We start from the raw sequence: 15,995 nt of genomic DNA on the forward strand, positions 1-15,995 counted from the left end.
TTGACCACGACGGCTACTCCATTTCTTCTGAGGGATTCCTGCCCGCAGTAGTAGATATAATGGTCATCAGAGTTAAATTCACCCATTCCAGTCCATTTTAGTTTGCTGATTCCTAGAATGTCGATGTTCACTCTTGCCATCTCTTGTTTGACCACTTCCAATTTGCATTGATTCATGGACCTGACATTCCAGGTTCCTATGCAATATTGCTCTTTACAGCATCGGACCTTGCTTCTATCACCAGTCACATCCACAGCTGGGTATCTTTTTTGCTTTGGCTCCATCCCTTTATTCTTTCTGGAGTTATTTCTCCAGTAGTGTGTTGGGCACCTACTGACCTGAGGAGTTCCTCTTTCAGTATCCTATCATTTTGCCTTTTCACACTGTTCATGGGGTTCTCAAGGCAAGAATACTGAAGTGGTTTGCCATTCCCTTCTCCAGTGGACCACATTCTGTCAGACCTCTCCACCATGACCCGCCCATCTTGGGTTGCCCCACGGGCATGGCTTGGTTTCATTGAGTTAGACAAGGCTGTGGTCCTAGTGTGATTAGATTGACTAGTTTTCTGTGAGTATGGTTTCAGTGTGCCTGCCCTCTGATGCCCTCTTGCAACACCTACCATCTTACTTGGGCGTGGGGTATTTCTTACTTTGGGCGTGGGGTATCTCTTCACGGCTGCTCCAGCAAAGCGCAGCCGCTGCTCCTCACCTTGGACGAAGGATATCTCCTTACTGCCGCCCTTCCTGACCTTCAACGTGGGATAGCTCCCCTAGGTCCTCCTGCGCCCACACAGCCACCACTCCTTGGATGCGGGGTGGCTCCTCCCAGCTACCCCTGACCTCGGACGCGGGGTAGCTCCTCTTGGCTGTTCCTGCGCCGTCGCAGCCTGGCACTCTCGGCCGCTGCCCCTGACCTTGGACATGGGGTAACTCCTCTTGGCGGCCGCCCTTTGGGCATGGGGTCCTCCCGGCTTCTGCCCCTGACCTCGGATGTGGGGTAGCTCCTCTCTGCTGCTCTTAGTGCGCCTGTCGCAGCCGCCCCTGCCTAGTATATGTACACTACCATGTCTAAAATAGTTAGCTAGTGGGAAGCTGCTATATAAAATAGGGAGCCCATTTTGGTGCGCTGTGACAATCTAGAGGGGTAGGATGTGGGGAGTGGGGGAGTAGGAGGAGGCTTAAGAGAGACGAATATATATATATGTCTACACACAAGACCACCTTACCTGCCTTCTGAGAAATCTCTATGCAGGTCAAGAAGCGATAGTTAGAACTGGACATGGAACAACAAACTGGTTCAAATCTGGGAAAGGAGTATGTCAAGGCTATATATTGTCACCCAGCTTATTTAACTTATATACAGAGTACATCATGTGAGATGCTGGGCTAGATGAAACTCAAGCTGGAATCAAGAATGCCAGGAGAAATATCAGTAACCTAAGATGCAGATGACACCACCCTAATGGCAGAAAGTGAAGAGGAACTGTAGAGTCTCTTGACGAAGGTGAAAGAAGAGAGTGAAAAACCTGGCTTGAAATTCAACATTCAAAAAACTATGATCATGGCATCTAGTCCCCTCATGTCATGACAAATAGAAGAGGAAAAAGGGGAAACTGACAGATTTTTGTTTTCTTGGGCTTCAATATCACTGCAGATGATGACTGCAGCCATGAAATTAAAAGACGCTTGCTCTTTGGAAGGAAAGCTCTTACAAACTGAGACAGTATATTAAAAAAACAGAGACATCACTTTGCTGACAAAGGTCTGTATAGTCAAAGCTATGGTTTTTCCAATAGTTATGTATGGATGTGAGAGTTGGACTGTAAAGAAGGCTGAGTACCGAAGACTTGATGCTTTTGAAATATGGTGCTAGAGAGTCTCTTTGACAACAAGGAGAACATACCAGTCAATCCTACAGGAAATTAACCCTGAATATTCATTGGAAGGACAGATACTGAAGCTGAAGCTCCAATACTTTGGCCACCTGATGTGAAGAGCTGACTCATTGGAAAAGACCCTGATGCTGGGAAAGATTGCGGGCAGGAGGAGAAGCGGGAGACAGAGGATGAGATGGTTGGATGGCATCACCAACTCAATGGACATGAGTTTGAGCAAACTCTGGAGATAGTGAAGGACAGGGAAGCCTGGTATGCTGCAGTCCACAGTGTTGCAAAGACTCAGAACTGACTGAGCAACTGAACAACAACAGGAACAACAACATAGTTATGACTGACTCACATTGTTGTGTGGCAGAAACCAAAACAATATTGTAAAGCAATTATCTGCCAATCAAAAATAAATTAATTTTTTAAATGACTGTGGTATTTGTGGAGGAGTAGACGTGTACATCAATGGAATGCCATAGAAAATCCACAAGTTTATCCACGCAAATATGCCCAGTTAAGTTTTGACAAAGATGCAAAAAAAATTCAATGAAAGAAAGATTACCTTTTCAACAGATGGGGCCACAGCAGTTGCACATCCAAAGGCAAAATAATGAATGGATGGCATCACTGGCTCAGTGGACATGAACTTGAGGAAACTCAGGGAGATTGTGATGAACAGAGAAGCCTGGTGTACTGCAGTTCATGGGGTCTCAAAGGGTCAGACATGACTTAGCAACTGAACAGTAACAACAACAAGGCAAAATAAAACAAACTTTGACAGAAACCTCACACCTTACACAACATGTAGCTCAAAACTGATCAAGGATTTAAATGTAAAGTTACTAAACTTTAATGTATTTTTAAAATTAATTATTTATTTATATTTGGCTGTAACAGGTCTTCATTGCTGCATGCAGGCTTTCTCTAGTGGCGGTGCATGGGCTTCTCACAGCAGTGACTTCTCTTGTTGCACCGCACATGCTCTGGGGCACACAAGCTTCAGTAGTTGCATCACACAAGCTCATAGTAGCGGTGCCCAGGCTCTAGAGCAATGAATTCAGTGTTCAGTAGCACTGAATGGGCGGGCTCAATAGTTGTGGCCCATGGGCTTAATTGGCCTGTGGCACGTGGAACCTTAGTTCTTGGACCAAGCAGCAAACTATGTCCCCTGCATTAGCAGGCAGATTCTTAACCACTGGACCACCAGGGCAGTCCCTATTAAACTTTTAGAAAACAGTCATAGGACAAAAATCTTTGAGATTCAAAGCCAGGAAAAGAGTTTTTTAGACTTTACCCCAAAAGCATGATTCATAAAAGGAAAGAATAATCAAGTGGACTTAATTAAAAACTTTTGGTCTGCAAAACACGCTAGAATGAAAATTCAAGCTACAGAGTGGGAGAAAATATCTGAACCACATTTCTGACCAAGGACTGTCAAATAGGTGAACCCTCAACACTAATCAGTAAAAAGAAACAATCCAATTAGAAAATGAGCAAAAGACATGAGACGTTTCACCAAGGGAGATATAAAAATGACAAACAAGCACATGGAAAGACAGCTGACAGCGTTAGCCATTAGAGAGGCAGATGAAACCAAAATCTGATATCGCTACACACCTAACAGAATGACTAAAATCTTTAAGTTGTGACAATACCAAATGATGAGAATACAAAGAAACTGCATCGTTTAAACATTACTATGGTAGTATACGGAGAAGGCACTGGCACCCCACTCCAGTACTCTTGCCTGGAAAATCCCATGGACAGAGGAGCCGGGTAGGCTGCAGTCCATGGGGTTGCGAAGAATCAGACATGACTGAGCAACTTCATTTTCACTTTTCACTTTCATGAATTGGAGAAGGAAATGACAACCCACTCCAGTGTTCTTGCCTGGAGAATCCCAGGGACGGGGGAGCCTGGTGGGCTGCCGTCTATGGGGTCGCACAGGGTCGGACACAACTGAAGCAACTTAGCAGCAGCAGCAGCAGCATGGTAGTATAAAATAATACAACCATTCTCAAAAACAATTTGGAATTTTCTTTAAAAACCAAGAATGACAGCTTCCCTGGTGGCTCAGTGGTAAATAATCTACCTGCCAATGCAGGAGACACAGGTTTGATCCCTGATTCAGGAGGATCCCACATGCTGTGGAGCAGCTAAGCTTCACTGAGAAGCCTGCGCACTGCAGTCACAACTAAAGGAAAGCCCAGGCAGCAACAAAGACCCAGCACAGCTAAAAAATAAATAAAATTATATAAGAAAACAACAAACCAAGAATGAACATTCACCAAAATAGACTACATTTATTAATGAAAGAGTAGAAATCATACAATATCTGCTCTCAGACCACAATAGAATTAAAACAGAAGTAATAGTGCTTAGTCTCGTCCAGCTCTTTCTGGCACCATGAACTGTAGCCCACCAGGCTCCTCTGTGGAATTTCCCAGGCAAGCATACCAGAGCGGGTTGCTTTCTTACTCTGGGGATCTTCCCGACCAGGGATTGAACCCGGGTCTCTTACGTCTCCTGCATTGGCAGATGGGTTCTTTACTACATGCATCACCTGGGAGGCCCAGATATAACACAAAGATAACTGTAAAATCCTCAGGAACATGGAGATTAAGCAACATGCATCTAAATAACACATGAGTCAAAGAAGAAATCTCAAGAGAAATTTTAAAATATTTTCAACTAAATGAAAAAACATCAAACTTTGTGTGATACATTGAAATCAGTGCTTAGAAAAAATGTACCATTGAATGTATTTATTTAACAAAGATCTAAAATTTTAAATCTAAGTTTTGATCTCAGGAAAGTAGAGAAAAGGGCAGGAGAAAAATAATAATATAGCAGAAATCAGTGAACTTAAAAATAGAAAATAAGTAGAAAAAGTCAATGAAACCAAAAGCTGCTTCTGTGAAAATAAAAATTACTAAGTCTCTAGCCAGACTAACTAAGAAAAAAGAGGACAAAGATTACTAGTATTCAAATGAAAGAGGGGACATCAGTACAGAACCTAAAACTTTAAAGAATAATAAAGAAATACTACAAACAATCTCTGTCCACAAATTTGACAGCCTAGATGAAATAGATCCCATTCCTCGAAAGACATAATCTGCCAAACTCACACAAGGAAATAAGCAATCTTAACAGGCCTTTATCTATTAAAGAAATTGAATCAATAAATAATAACCTTCCAAAACAGAATGTACCCAGCCCAAATGGGTTCACTGGTGAATTATACCACACATTTAAGGAAGGCATTATACTAACCCTTCACAGTCTCTTTCAGAGGTAAAAGGCAGAAGGAATACTCATGAGGCCAGAATTACCTTAACATGAAAATCAGACACCAACACTCCTTTTCAACATTGTACTGTAAGTCCTTACTAAGGCAATAGACAATAAGCTATAAAAGATACATGGATTGGAAAGGGAGACACAAAACTGACTCTGTAGATCTCATGGTAGTCTATGAAAAAAATCTGAAAGAATCAACAAAAAATCCTCCAGGAACTAATAAGCCATTCATAGCACAGAGTCAGACACGACTGAAGTGACTTAGCAGCAGCAGCAGCTGCAAGATGGTGGGATACAAAGTTAATCTAGAAAAGTCAAATGCCTTCCCTGTTACAAGCAATGAACAAGTAGAGTCTGAAGTTAAAAGCACAATACCACTTACATTAACACCCCTCAAAGTGAAGTCCTAAGGTAGAAACCTAAATATGTGTAGGTCTATATGAGGAAAACTATAAAGCTAATGCAGGAAATCAGAGAAGAAACAGATATTCCATGATTGCAGTTAAGAAGGCTTAACACAAGGTCATTTTTTCTTGAATTGATGTATAGATTCAGTGCAGTCCCAATCAAAATCCAAGCCAATTATTTTCTGGATGGTGCCAACCTGATGCTAAAGTCTGTGGGAAGAGCTTCCTCTGAGACAGCCATTGAAGAGCAGCAGCCATGGCTCTGCTGTGGGCCTCATCAGGGGTCACAAGGGGACCACAAAGAAGCAAGCTGAGGCACTGCTGCTGCGGAGGCATGTCCTGAAGCACTGCAGTTTCATGGAAAACATGATTCAAGAGGCGTGCAGCTTTGCTTCTTATAAGCAGCAGGCCACGGACTGCTCAAGGCCTCCAAGGGCGAGCAGGCCCTCAAGTCCATCAGAAAAAGGCTGGGGATACACATCCATGCCAAGGGGGAAGGGAGGTGGGCTGAGCAATGTCCTGGGAGTTATGAGGAAAGCAGCAGCCAGGAGCACTGAGCCTGAATGCCTCTGTACATAATGAAACCTTTACTATATATATACAGTTTATTAGAAGAGTCCAAGGACCTGGAAAACCAACACAACATTGAAGAACAATATTATAGGACTGAGACTACCCAACTTTAAGACTTAACTGTAAAGTTATGGTAATCAGGACACTGTGTTATTGATGAAATGACAGACAAATAGATCAATGTCACAGAATAAGAGCCTGGAAGTAGACCCCCATAAATATAGTCAACTGATATTGGATAAGGGAGCAAAGTCAGTACAATGGACAAAAGGTAGTCTATTCAAGAAATGGCTCTGGAACAACTGGACAACCACATGTAAAAAATTTTTTTCACAAAAATTTGTTAATTTTTCACAAAAATTAACTCAAAATCAATCACAGACTTAAAACACAAAGGTATAAAACTTCTAGGAGATAGCACAGGAGAAAATCTAGATGACCTCAGGCATGACAATGACTTTTTAGATACAATACCAAAGGCACAATTCATGAAAGAAATAATTGATATTCTAGACTTAACTAAAATGAAAATTTTCTGCTGTGTGAAAGACAATGTCAAAGAGAATGGGAAGAAAAGCCACAGCCTGGGAGAAAATACTGGCAAAAGACACATCTGATAAAGAGCCATTATTCAAAACTTATGAAGCCCTCTTAAAACTCAAGAAGAAAACAAACAACCCAGTGTAAAAATGGGACAAAGACCTTAACAGATCCATCATCAAAGATGACATACAAGCAGCAAATAAGCACATGAAAAGACGTTCAACATCCTATATCATCAGGAAAATGCACATTTAAACAGCACTGAGATAACCACATACCTATTAAAATGGCCAAAATCAGGAATACTTACAACCCCAAGTGCTGATGAAGAGCAAGGAATTCATTCATTGCTGGTGGAATGTAAAACTGTACAGCCACTTTGGAAGATAGTTTGACAGTCTGTTACAAAACTAAACATATTTTTACTGTACAATCCAGCGATTGCACTGCTTGGTATTTACTCAAAGAAGCTGAAAACTCACACATGAATGTTTATAGCAGCTTTATTCATAATTACCAAAACTTAGGAACCACAAAGATGTCCTTCAATAGGTGAAGGTACAAATAAATTGTGTTATATCTGGTCAATGGAATATTATTCAGCACTAAAAGGAAATTAACTATTAAGCCATTAAAAGACACTGAGGAACTTTAAGTACATGTTACTAAGTGAAAGAAGTCAATCTGAAAAGGTTACTTACTGTGTGATTCCAACCATATGACGTTTTGGAAAAGGCAAAACTATGGAGACAATAAAAAGATCAGTAGTTGCCAGGGTTTGGGGATGGTTGAAAGGATGAATAGGAAGACCACAGAGAAATTTTATGACAATGACAGTATAGCATTATTGTTGTTCTTGTTTAGTCTCTACATTGTGTCTGAATTTTGTGACCCCATCAACTATAGCCCACCAGGGTCCTCTGTCCATGAGATTTCCTAGGCAAGATTACTGGAGTGGATTGCCATTTCCTTCTCCAGGGGATCTTCCTGACCCAGGGATCAAACTCAGGTCTTCTTGCACTGGCAGGTGGATTCTTTACTACTGAGCCACCAGGGAAACCTTTAGTATAAAAGGTACTAGAAGAATGAATGTGAAAAAAGGGAAAGTGTTGCTCGGTCGTGTCTGACTCTTTGCGACCCTGTGGGATGTAGCCCACCAGACTCCTCTGTTCATGGAATTCTCCAGGCAAGAATACTGGAGTGGGTAGCCTTTCCCTTTTCCAAGGGATCTTTCTGACCCAGGTATCAAACCTGGGTCTCCTGCACTGCAGGCAGATTCTTTACCATCTGAACATCAGATGGTAAAGAATAATGGTAAACTATAATCATAATCTATATAGATGGATGCTGTGGTAAGTCTCTTCAACTGTGTCTGCAACCCTATGGGCCACAGCTCGCCAGGCTCCTCTGTCCATGGGATTCTCCAGGCAGCAATACTGGAGTGGGTTGCCATGCCCTCCTCCAGCGGATCTTCCCAAACCAGGGATTGAACCCACATCTCTTATGTCTCCTTCACTGGGAGGTGGTTTCTTAACCACTAGCGCCACTCTGGAAGCCCCAGGGATGGATACATGTAATTAATACAGCGAAAAGTGAAAGTGAAAGATGGTCAGTTGTGTCTGACTATTTGTGACCCCATGGACTAGACAGTCCATGGAATTCTCCAGGCCAGAATACTGGAGTGGGTAGCCATTCCCTTCTTCAGGGGATCTTCCCAACCCAGGGGTCGAACCTAGGTCTTCCACAATGCAGGTGGATTCTTTACCAGCTGAGCCACCAGGGAAGCCCAATTATTACAGTATCATTATCCATTTGTCCATAAATACAACACCGAGAGTAAACCATAATGTAAAATGTGGACTTTGTGTGATTATGATGTGTCAATGTAAGCTCATCACTTACAACAAATGCATCACTCTGGTGGGGAATGTTAACACTGAAGGAGGCTATGCATGCCTGGGGTCAGGTGATCTATGTAAATTTCTGCACCTTCCTCTCAATTTTTCTGTGACCATAAAATTGTTCTGTCTTAATTATTAGATGAAATCCCTTATGGTTATACAGTGGAAGTGAGAAAGATTCAAGGGATTAGATCTGATAGACTGCCTGAAGGACTATGGACGGAGGTTAATGACATTGTACAGGAGGCAGAGATCAAGACCATCCCCAAGAAAAAGAAATACAAAAAGGTAAAATGGTTGTCTGAGGAGACCTTACAAATAGCTGAGAAAAGAAGAGAAGCAAAAGGCAAAGGAGAAAAGGAAAGATATACCCATTTGAATGCAGAGTTCCAAAGAATAGCAAGGAGAGATAAGAAAGCCTTCCTCAGTGATCAGTGCAAAGAAATAGAGGAAGACAATAGAATGGGGAAAACTAGAGATCTGTTTGAGAAAATTAGAGATACCAAGGGAATGTTTCATACAAAGATGGGCTCATAAAGGACAGAAATGGTACGGACCTAACAGAAGCAAAAGATATTAAGAAGAGGTGGCAAGAATACACAGAACTATACAAAAAAAGATCTTCATGACCCAGATAATCACAACGGTGTGATCACTCACCTAGAGCCAGACATCCTGGAATGTGAAGTCAAGTGGGCCTTAGGAAGCAAAACTAACAAAGCAAGAGGAGGTGATGGAATTGCAGTTGACCTATTTCAAATCCTAAAAGATGATGCTGTGAAAGTGCTGCCCTTAATATGTCAGCAAATTTAGAAAACTCAGCAGTGGCCACAGGACTGGAAAAGGTCAGTTTTCATTCCAATCCCAAAGAAAGGCAATGCCAAATAATGCTCAAACTACCACACAATTGCACTCATCTCACATGCTAGTAAAGTAATGCTCAAAATTCTCCAAGCCAGGCTTCAACAGTACGTGAACCATGAACTTCCAGATGTTCAAGCTAGTTTTAGAAAAAGCAGAGGAACCATAGATCAAATTGCCAACATCCGTTGGATATCAAAAAAGCAAGAAAGTTCCAGAAAAACATCTACTTCTACTTTATTGACTATATCAAAGCCTTTGACTGTGTGGACCACAACAAAGTGTGGAAAATTCTGAAAGCGATGGGAGTACCAGACCACCTGACCTGCCTCTTGAGAAACCTGTATGCAGGTCAGGAAGCAACAGTTAGAACTGGACTTGGAACAACAGACTGGTTTCAAATAGGAAAAGGAGTACATCAAGGCTGTATCGGAGAAGGCAATGGCACCCCACTCCAGTACTCCTGCCTGGAAAATCCCATGGACAGAGGAGCCTGGTAGGCTGCAGTCCATGGGGTCGCTGGGAGTCGGACATGACTGAGCGACTTCACTTTCACTTTCCACTTTCATGCATTGGAGAAGGAAATGACAACCCACTCCATTGTTCTTGCCTGGAGAATCCCAGGGATGGGGGAGCCTGGTGGGCTGCTGTCTATGGGGTAGCACAGAGTCGGACACGACTGAAGCGACTTAGCAGCAGCAGCAGCAGCAAGGCTGTATATTGTCACCCTGCTTCTTTAACTTATATGCAGAGTACATCATGAGAAATGCTGAGATGGATGAATCACAAGCTGAAATAAAGATTGCTGGGAGAAATATCAATAAGCTCAGATATGCAGATGACACCACCCTTATGGCAGAAAGTGAAGAAAAACTAAAGAACCCCTTGATGACAGTGAAAGATGAGAGTGAAAATGTTGGCTTAAAACTCAGCATTCAGAAAACTAAGATCATGGAATCTGGTCCCATCACTTTATGGCAAATAGATGGGGAAAGAGTGGAAACAGTGACTGACTTTAATTTTGGGGCTCCAAAATCACTGCAGATGGTGACTGCAGCCATAAAACTAAAAGACGCTTGCTCCTTGGAAGAAAAGCTATGACCAACCTAGACAGCATATTAAAAAGCAGAGACATTACTTTGCCAACAAAGGTCCATCTAGTCAAGGCTATGGTTTTTCCAGTGGTCATGTATAGATGTGAGAGTTGGACTATAAAGAAAGCTTAGCACCAAAGAATTGATACTTTTGAACTGTGGTGTTAGAGAAAACTCTTGAGAAAGTCCCTTGGACAGCAAGGAGATCCAACCAGTCCATCCTAAAGGAAATCAGTCCTGAATATTCATTGGAAGGACTGATGCTGAAGCTGAAACTCCAATCCTTTGGCCACCTGATATAAAGAACTGACTCATTGGAAAAGACCCTGATGCTGGGAAAGATTGAGGGTGGGAGGAGAAGGGGACAACAGAGGATGAGATCGTTGGATGGCATCATCAACTCAAAGGACATGAGTTTGAGTAAACTCCAGGATTTAGTGTTAGACTGGGAGGCCTGGCGTGCTGCAGTCCATGGGGTCGCAAAGAGTCAGATGCTCCTGAGCGACTGAACTGACTGAATTATTACACACACAAAAAATCTAATAGTGCAAACCCCATATAACAGCAGTTATTCTCTAGGTATGTATCCCAGAGAAATGCAGACTGTGTTTATCCAGAAATCTATACACAAATGTTTATAGGAGCTTTATTTATATTAGCCAAAAGATGAAAACTATGCAAAAGTTCTTCAATAGGTGAGTAAACAAACAGTATATACATACTATGAAATACTACCTAGCAACAAAATGAATGAATTATTAGTACACAAAACAACCTGGACAAATCTCTAGAAAATTAAGTAGAGTAAAATGTCAGTTTCAAAAGATTGCATACTGTTTGATTCCATTTATAAAAAATTCTTGAAATGAGTAAATTTTTCAAATGATGAATGGACTACTGGAGAATTAAAGAGGGATTAAGGAAGAAGTACAGATGGGAGCCCATGGGTGTGGCTGTAACAGGCCAACACAAAAGATCCTTGTCACATTGAAAATATTGCATGTTGACTCAATGTCAATATCTTGGTTGTGATATCATGTTCAGGTTCTGCAAGATATTACACTTGATGAAACTGAGTAAAAATTCATAGGATCTTACTACTATATCTTACATATCAGTCTCTAATTATCTCAAAATAAAAGGTTTAATTCTCTAAATGAAGGAGAAATTGTGACCGTCTCAAGTGAACAAAAACAGAGAATTCATCACTAGCAAACTTTCCCAGCAAGGAATGCTAACCAGAGTCCTTCAGGGTAAATGAAAACACACTGAATGGTAACTCAGATCATCGTGAAGAATAAACAGCCCTGGTAAAAGTAACTACAGAAATAAATGTTCATGACTGTAAATTTATGTTCCTCTAGTAGCCCTTTTTATCTAACCTCTTTTCAATAACAACAACATAATGTAACAATTATAAAACTATCAATGAGGTTATAGTAAAGATGTAAATTGAGTGGAAATAATAGTACAAAGGAGGGGAGAATGGAAATATCAGAGAAAAGATGGAATACACTCTTAAAATTAAGATACTGTTAATCTAAAATAGATTGTTTTAAGTTAAGATGGTGATTGTAATCTCTAGAACAGCCACTAAGCAAATAACTCAAAAAATATGGGAAAATATGAATTTTGAGAATACAATTTAACTGATAACATTGAGCAAAATTTTCTCCTTTTTTTCTGAAGAATTTCTTCTAATATTTCTTGCAAAGCATGAAAGTTGTCTACTGGCAACAAATTTCTCTCCATTAAAAAAATTTTTTTCGACACATACGCACCACTATATTTATTTATTTATGGCTGCTCTGGGTCTTTGTAGCTGCAGCAGGCTTTCTCTAGCTGTGGTGCTCAGGCTTCTCCTTGTGGTGGTTTCTCTTGTGGAGCACAGGCTCTAGGCATGGGCTTCAGTAATTGCAACACAGGGCTCACTAGTGATAACTTGAGGACGCTAGAGCATGCAGGCTTCAGTAGCTGTGGTCTCAGTAGCTGTGGCTTGGGAGCACAGACAGTAATTGTGGCAGACGGGCTTAGTTGCTCCATGGCACGTGGAATCTTCTTGGATCAGGGATCAAACCCATGTCCCCCTGCACTGGCAGGTGAATTCTTATCCACTGGGCCACCAGGGAAGTCCAGATTCCCTCAATTTTTGTTTGTGTGGAAGGATATTTATTTTTCCTTCACTTTTGAAGAATTCTAGGTTGGTTACCTTTTTCTTTTAATACTAAATATTTCACTCCTCTCTCTTCTTGCTTGGATATTTCTTGAAGAGAAGCCCAATGTATTTATTCTCTTTGCTTCTCTATAGGTAATGTGTTTTCTTTCTCCAGCTTCTTTAAAGATTTTTCATTTGTCTTTGATTTTTCTGAAATTTGAATATGATATGATTTGGTGCAGGTTTTCTGGAGATTTCCTCTTTAGTAGTGGATGAGGTTCCTGGATCTGTGAAAGTGAAGTCGTTCACTCGTGTCCGACTTTTTGCGACCTCATGGACTGTAGCCCACCAGGCTTCTCGGTCCATGGGACTTTCCAGGCAAGAATACGGGAGTGGGTTGCCATTTCCTTCTCCAGGAGATCTTCCCTACCCAGGGATTGAACCTGGGTCTCCCACATTGTAGGCAGATGCTTTACCATCTGGTTTGATGTTTATCATTGATTTCGGGAAATTGTCAGTCATTATTGTTTCACGTATTTCTTCTGTTCCTTTTTCTCTTTTTCTCCTCCTTGTGCTGTTCTCATTACCCATGTTACACCCTTTGTAGTTGTTAACTGAATATTTCTTAAATATTCTGTTCTCTTGCATTCTTTTTCTCTCTTTGCATTTTACTTTTGGAAGTTTCTATTGACATTTCTTTGAGCTCAATGATTCTTTCCTGACCTGTGTCTCCAATCTATTGATGATTCCATGAAGGCATTCTTTATTTTTATTATTGTGTTCTTAATTTCCAGCATTTCCTTTAGATTATATTTAGAATTTCCATTTTTCATTTTTTTTTTAGTATTAAGTTTTTTATTTTTTTAATTTTAAAATCTTTAATTCTTACATGTGTTCCCAAACATGAACCCCCCTCCCACCTCCCTCCCCATAACATCTCTGTGGGTCATCCCCATGCACCAGCCCCAAGCATGCTGTATCCTGTGTCAGACATAGACTAGCGATTCAATTCTTACATGATAGTATACATGAAACCTCGAATTGCCAAAGCAATCTTGAGAAAGAAGAATGGAACTGGAGGAATCAACTTGCCTGACTTCAGGCTCTACTACAAAGCCACAGTCATCAAAACAGTATGGTACTGGCACAAAGACAGACATATAGATCAATGGAACAAAATAGAAAGCCCAGAGATAAATCCACACACATATGGACACCTTATCTTTGACAAAGGAGGCAAGAATATACAATGGAGTAAAAACAATCTCTTTAACAAGTGGTGCTGGGAAAACTGGTCAACCACTTGTAAAAGAATGAAACTAGATCACTTTCTAACACCGCACACAAAAATAAACTCAAAATGGATTAAAGATCTAAATGTAAGACCAGAAACTATAAAACTCCTAGAGGAGAACATAGGCAAAACACTCTCCATTTTTCATTTTATTCATCCATTGTTGAATGCTGTCCACTCTCTTTTTTTTTAATTTTTATTTTTACTTTATTTTACTTTATTGGTTTTGCCATACATTGACATGAATCCACCACGGGTGTACATGAGTTCCCAATCCTGAAGCCCCCTCCCACCTCCCACCCCATATCATCTCTCTGGATCATCCCCGTGCACCAGCCCCAAGCATCCTATATCCTGTATCGAACATAGACTGGCGATTAGTTTCTTACATGATAGTGTACATGTTTCAGTGCCATTCTCCCAAATCATCCCACCCTCTCCCTCTCCCTCTGAGTCCAAAAGTCCGTTCTATACATCTGTGTCTCTTTCGCTGTCTTGAATACAGGGTTATCATTATCATCTTTCTAAATTCCATATATATGTGTTAATATACTGTATTGGTGTTTTTCTTTCTGGCTTACTTCACTCTGTATAATCAGCTCCAGTTTCATCCATCTCATTAGAACTGATTCACATGTATTCTTTTTAATGGCTGAGTAATACTCCATTGTGTATATGTACCACAGCTTTCTTATCCATTCATCTGCTGATGGACATCTAGGTTGTTTCCATGTCCTGGCTATTATAAACAGTGCTTCAGTGAACATTGGGATACACGTGTCTCTTTCAATTCTGGTTTCCTTGGTGTGTATGCCCAGCAATGGGATTGCTGGGTCATAAGGCAGTTCTATTTGCAATTTTTAAAGGAATCTCCACACTGTTCTCCATAGTGGCTGTACTAGTTTGCATTCCCACCAACAGTGTAAGGGGGTTCCCTTTTCTCCACACCCTCTCCAGCATTTATTGCTTGTAGACTTTCGGATCTCTGCCAATCTGACTGGTGTGAAATGGTACCTCATTGTGGTCTTGATTTGCATTTCTCTGATAATGAGTGATGTTGAGCATCTTTTCACGTGTTTGTTAGCCATCCGTATGTCTTCTTTGGAGAAATGTCTATTTAGTTCTTGGGCCCATTTTTTGATTGGGTCGTTTATTTTTCTGGAATTGAGCTGCATGAGTTGCTTGTATATTTTTGAGATTGCTTGTTTGTCAGTTGTCCACTCTTTCAGTTAGAAACTTTAACATATTTATCATATATGTTTTGAGTTACAAGTATGATAATTTCAACATCTCTACCATATCTGAGTCTGCTTTTGACGCTCTGTCTCTTCAAACAAAGCGTTCTTCTCTTGTAGCATACCTCTGTTGCTGTTTTCAGTTGCTCAGTTGTGTCCGACTCTGCGACCTCGTGGACTGCAGTGCACCAGGCCTCCCTGTCCATCACCAACTCCCAGGGCTTGCTCAAACTCATGTCCATTGAGTCGTGGATGCCATCCAACCATCTTGTCTTCTGTCGTCCCCTTCTCCACCTGCCTTCAATCTTTCCCAGCATCAGGATCTTTTCTAACAAATCAGCTCTTCTCATCAGGTGGCCAAAGTATTGGAGTTTCAGCTTCAGCATCAGTCCTTCCAATGAATAGTCAAGATTTATTTCCTTTAGGATTGACTGGTTTGATCTCCTTGCAGTCCAAGGGACTCTCTAGAATCTTCTCCAACACCACACTTCAAAAGCATCAATTCTTCAGCACTCAGCCTTTTTTATGGTCCAACTCTCACATCCATACATGACCTCTGGAAAAACTATAGCTTTGACTATACAGACCTTTGTCAGCAAAGTGATGTCTCTGCTTTTTAATATGCTGCCTAGGTTTGTCATAGCTTTTCTTCCAAGGAGCAAATATCTTTTAATTTCATGGCTGAAGTCATCATCTGTACTGATTCTGGAGCCCAAGAAAATAAAGTCTGTCACTGTTTCCATTGTT

This window comes from Budorcas taxicolor, chromosome 19 (assembly GCF_023091745.1).
Source record: "Budorcas taxicolor isolate Tak-1 chromosome 19, Takin1.1, whole genome shotgun sequence".
Lineage (NCBI taxonomy): Eukaryota > Metazoa > Chordata > Mammalia > Artiodactyla > Bovidae > Budorcas > Budorcas taxicolor.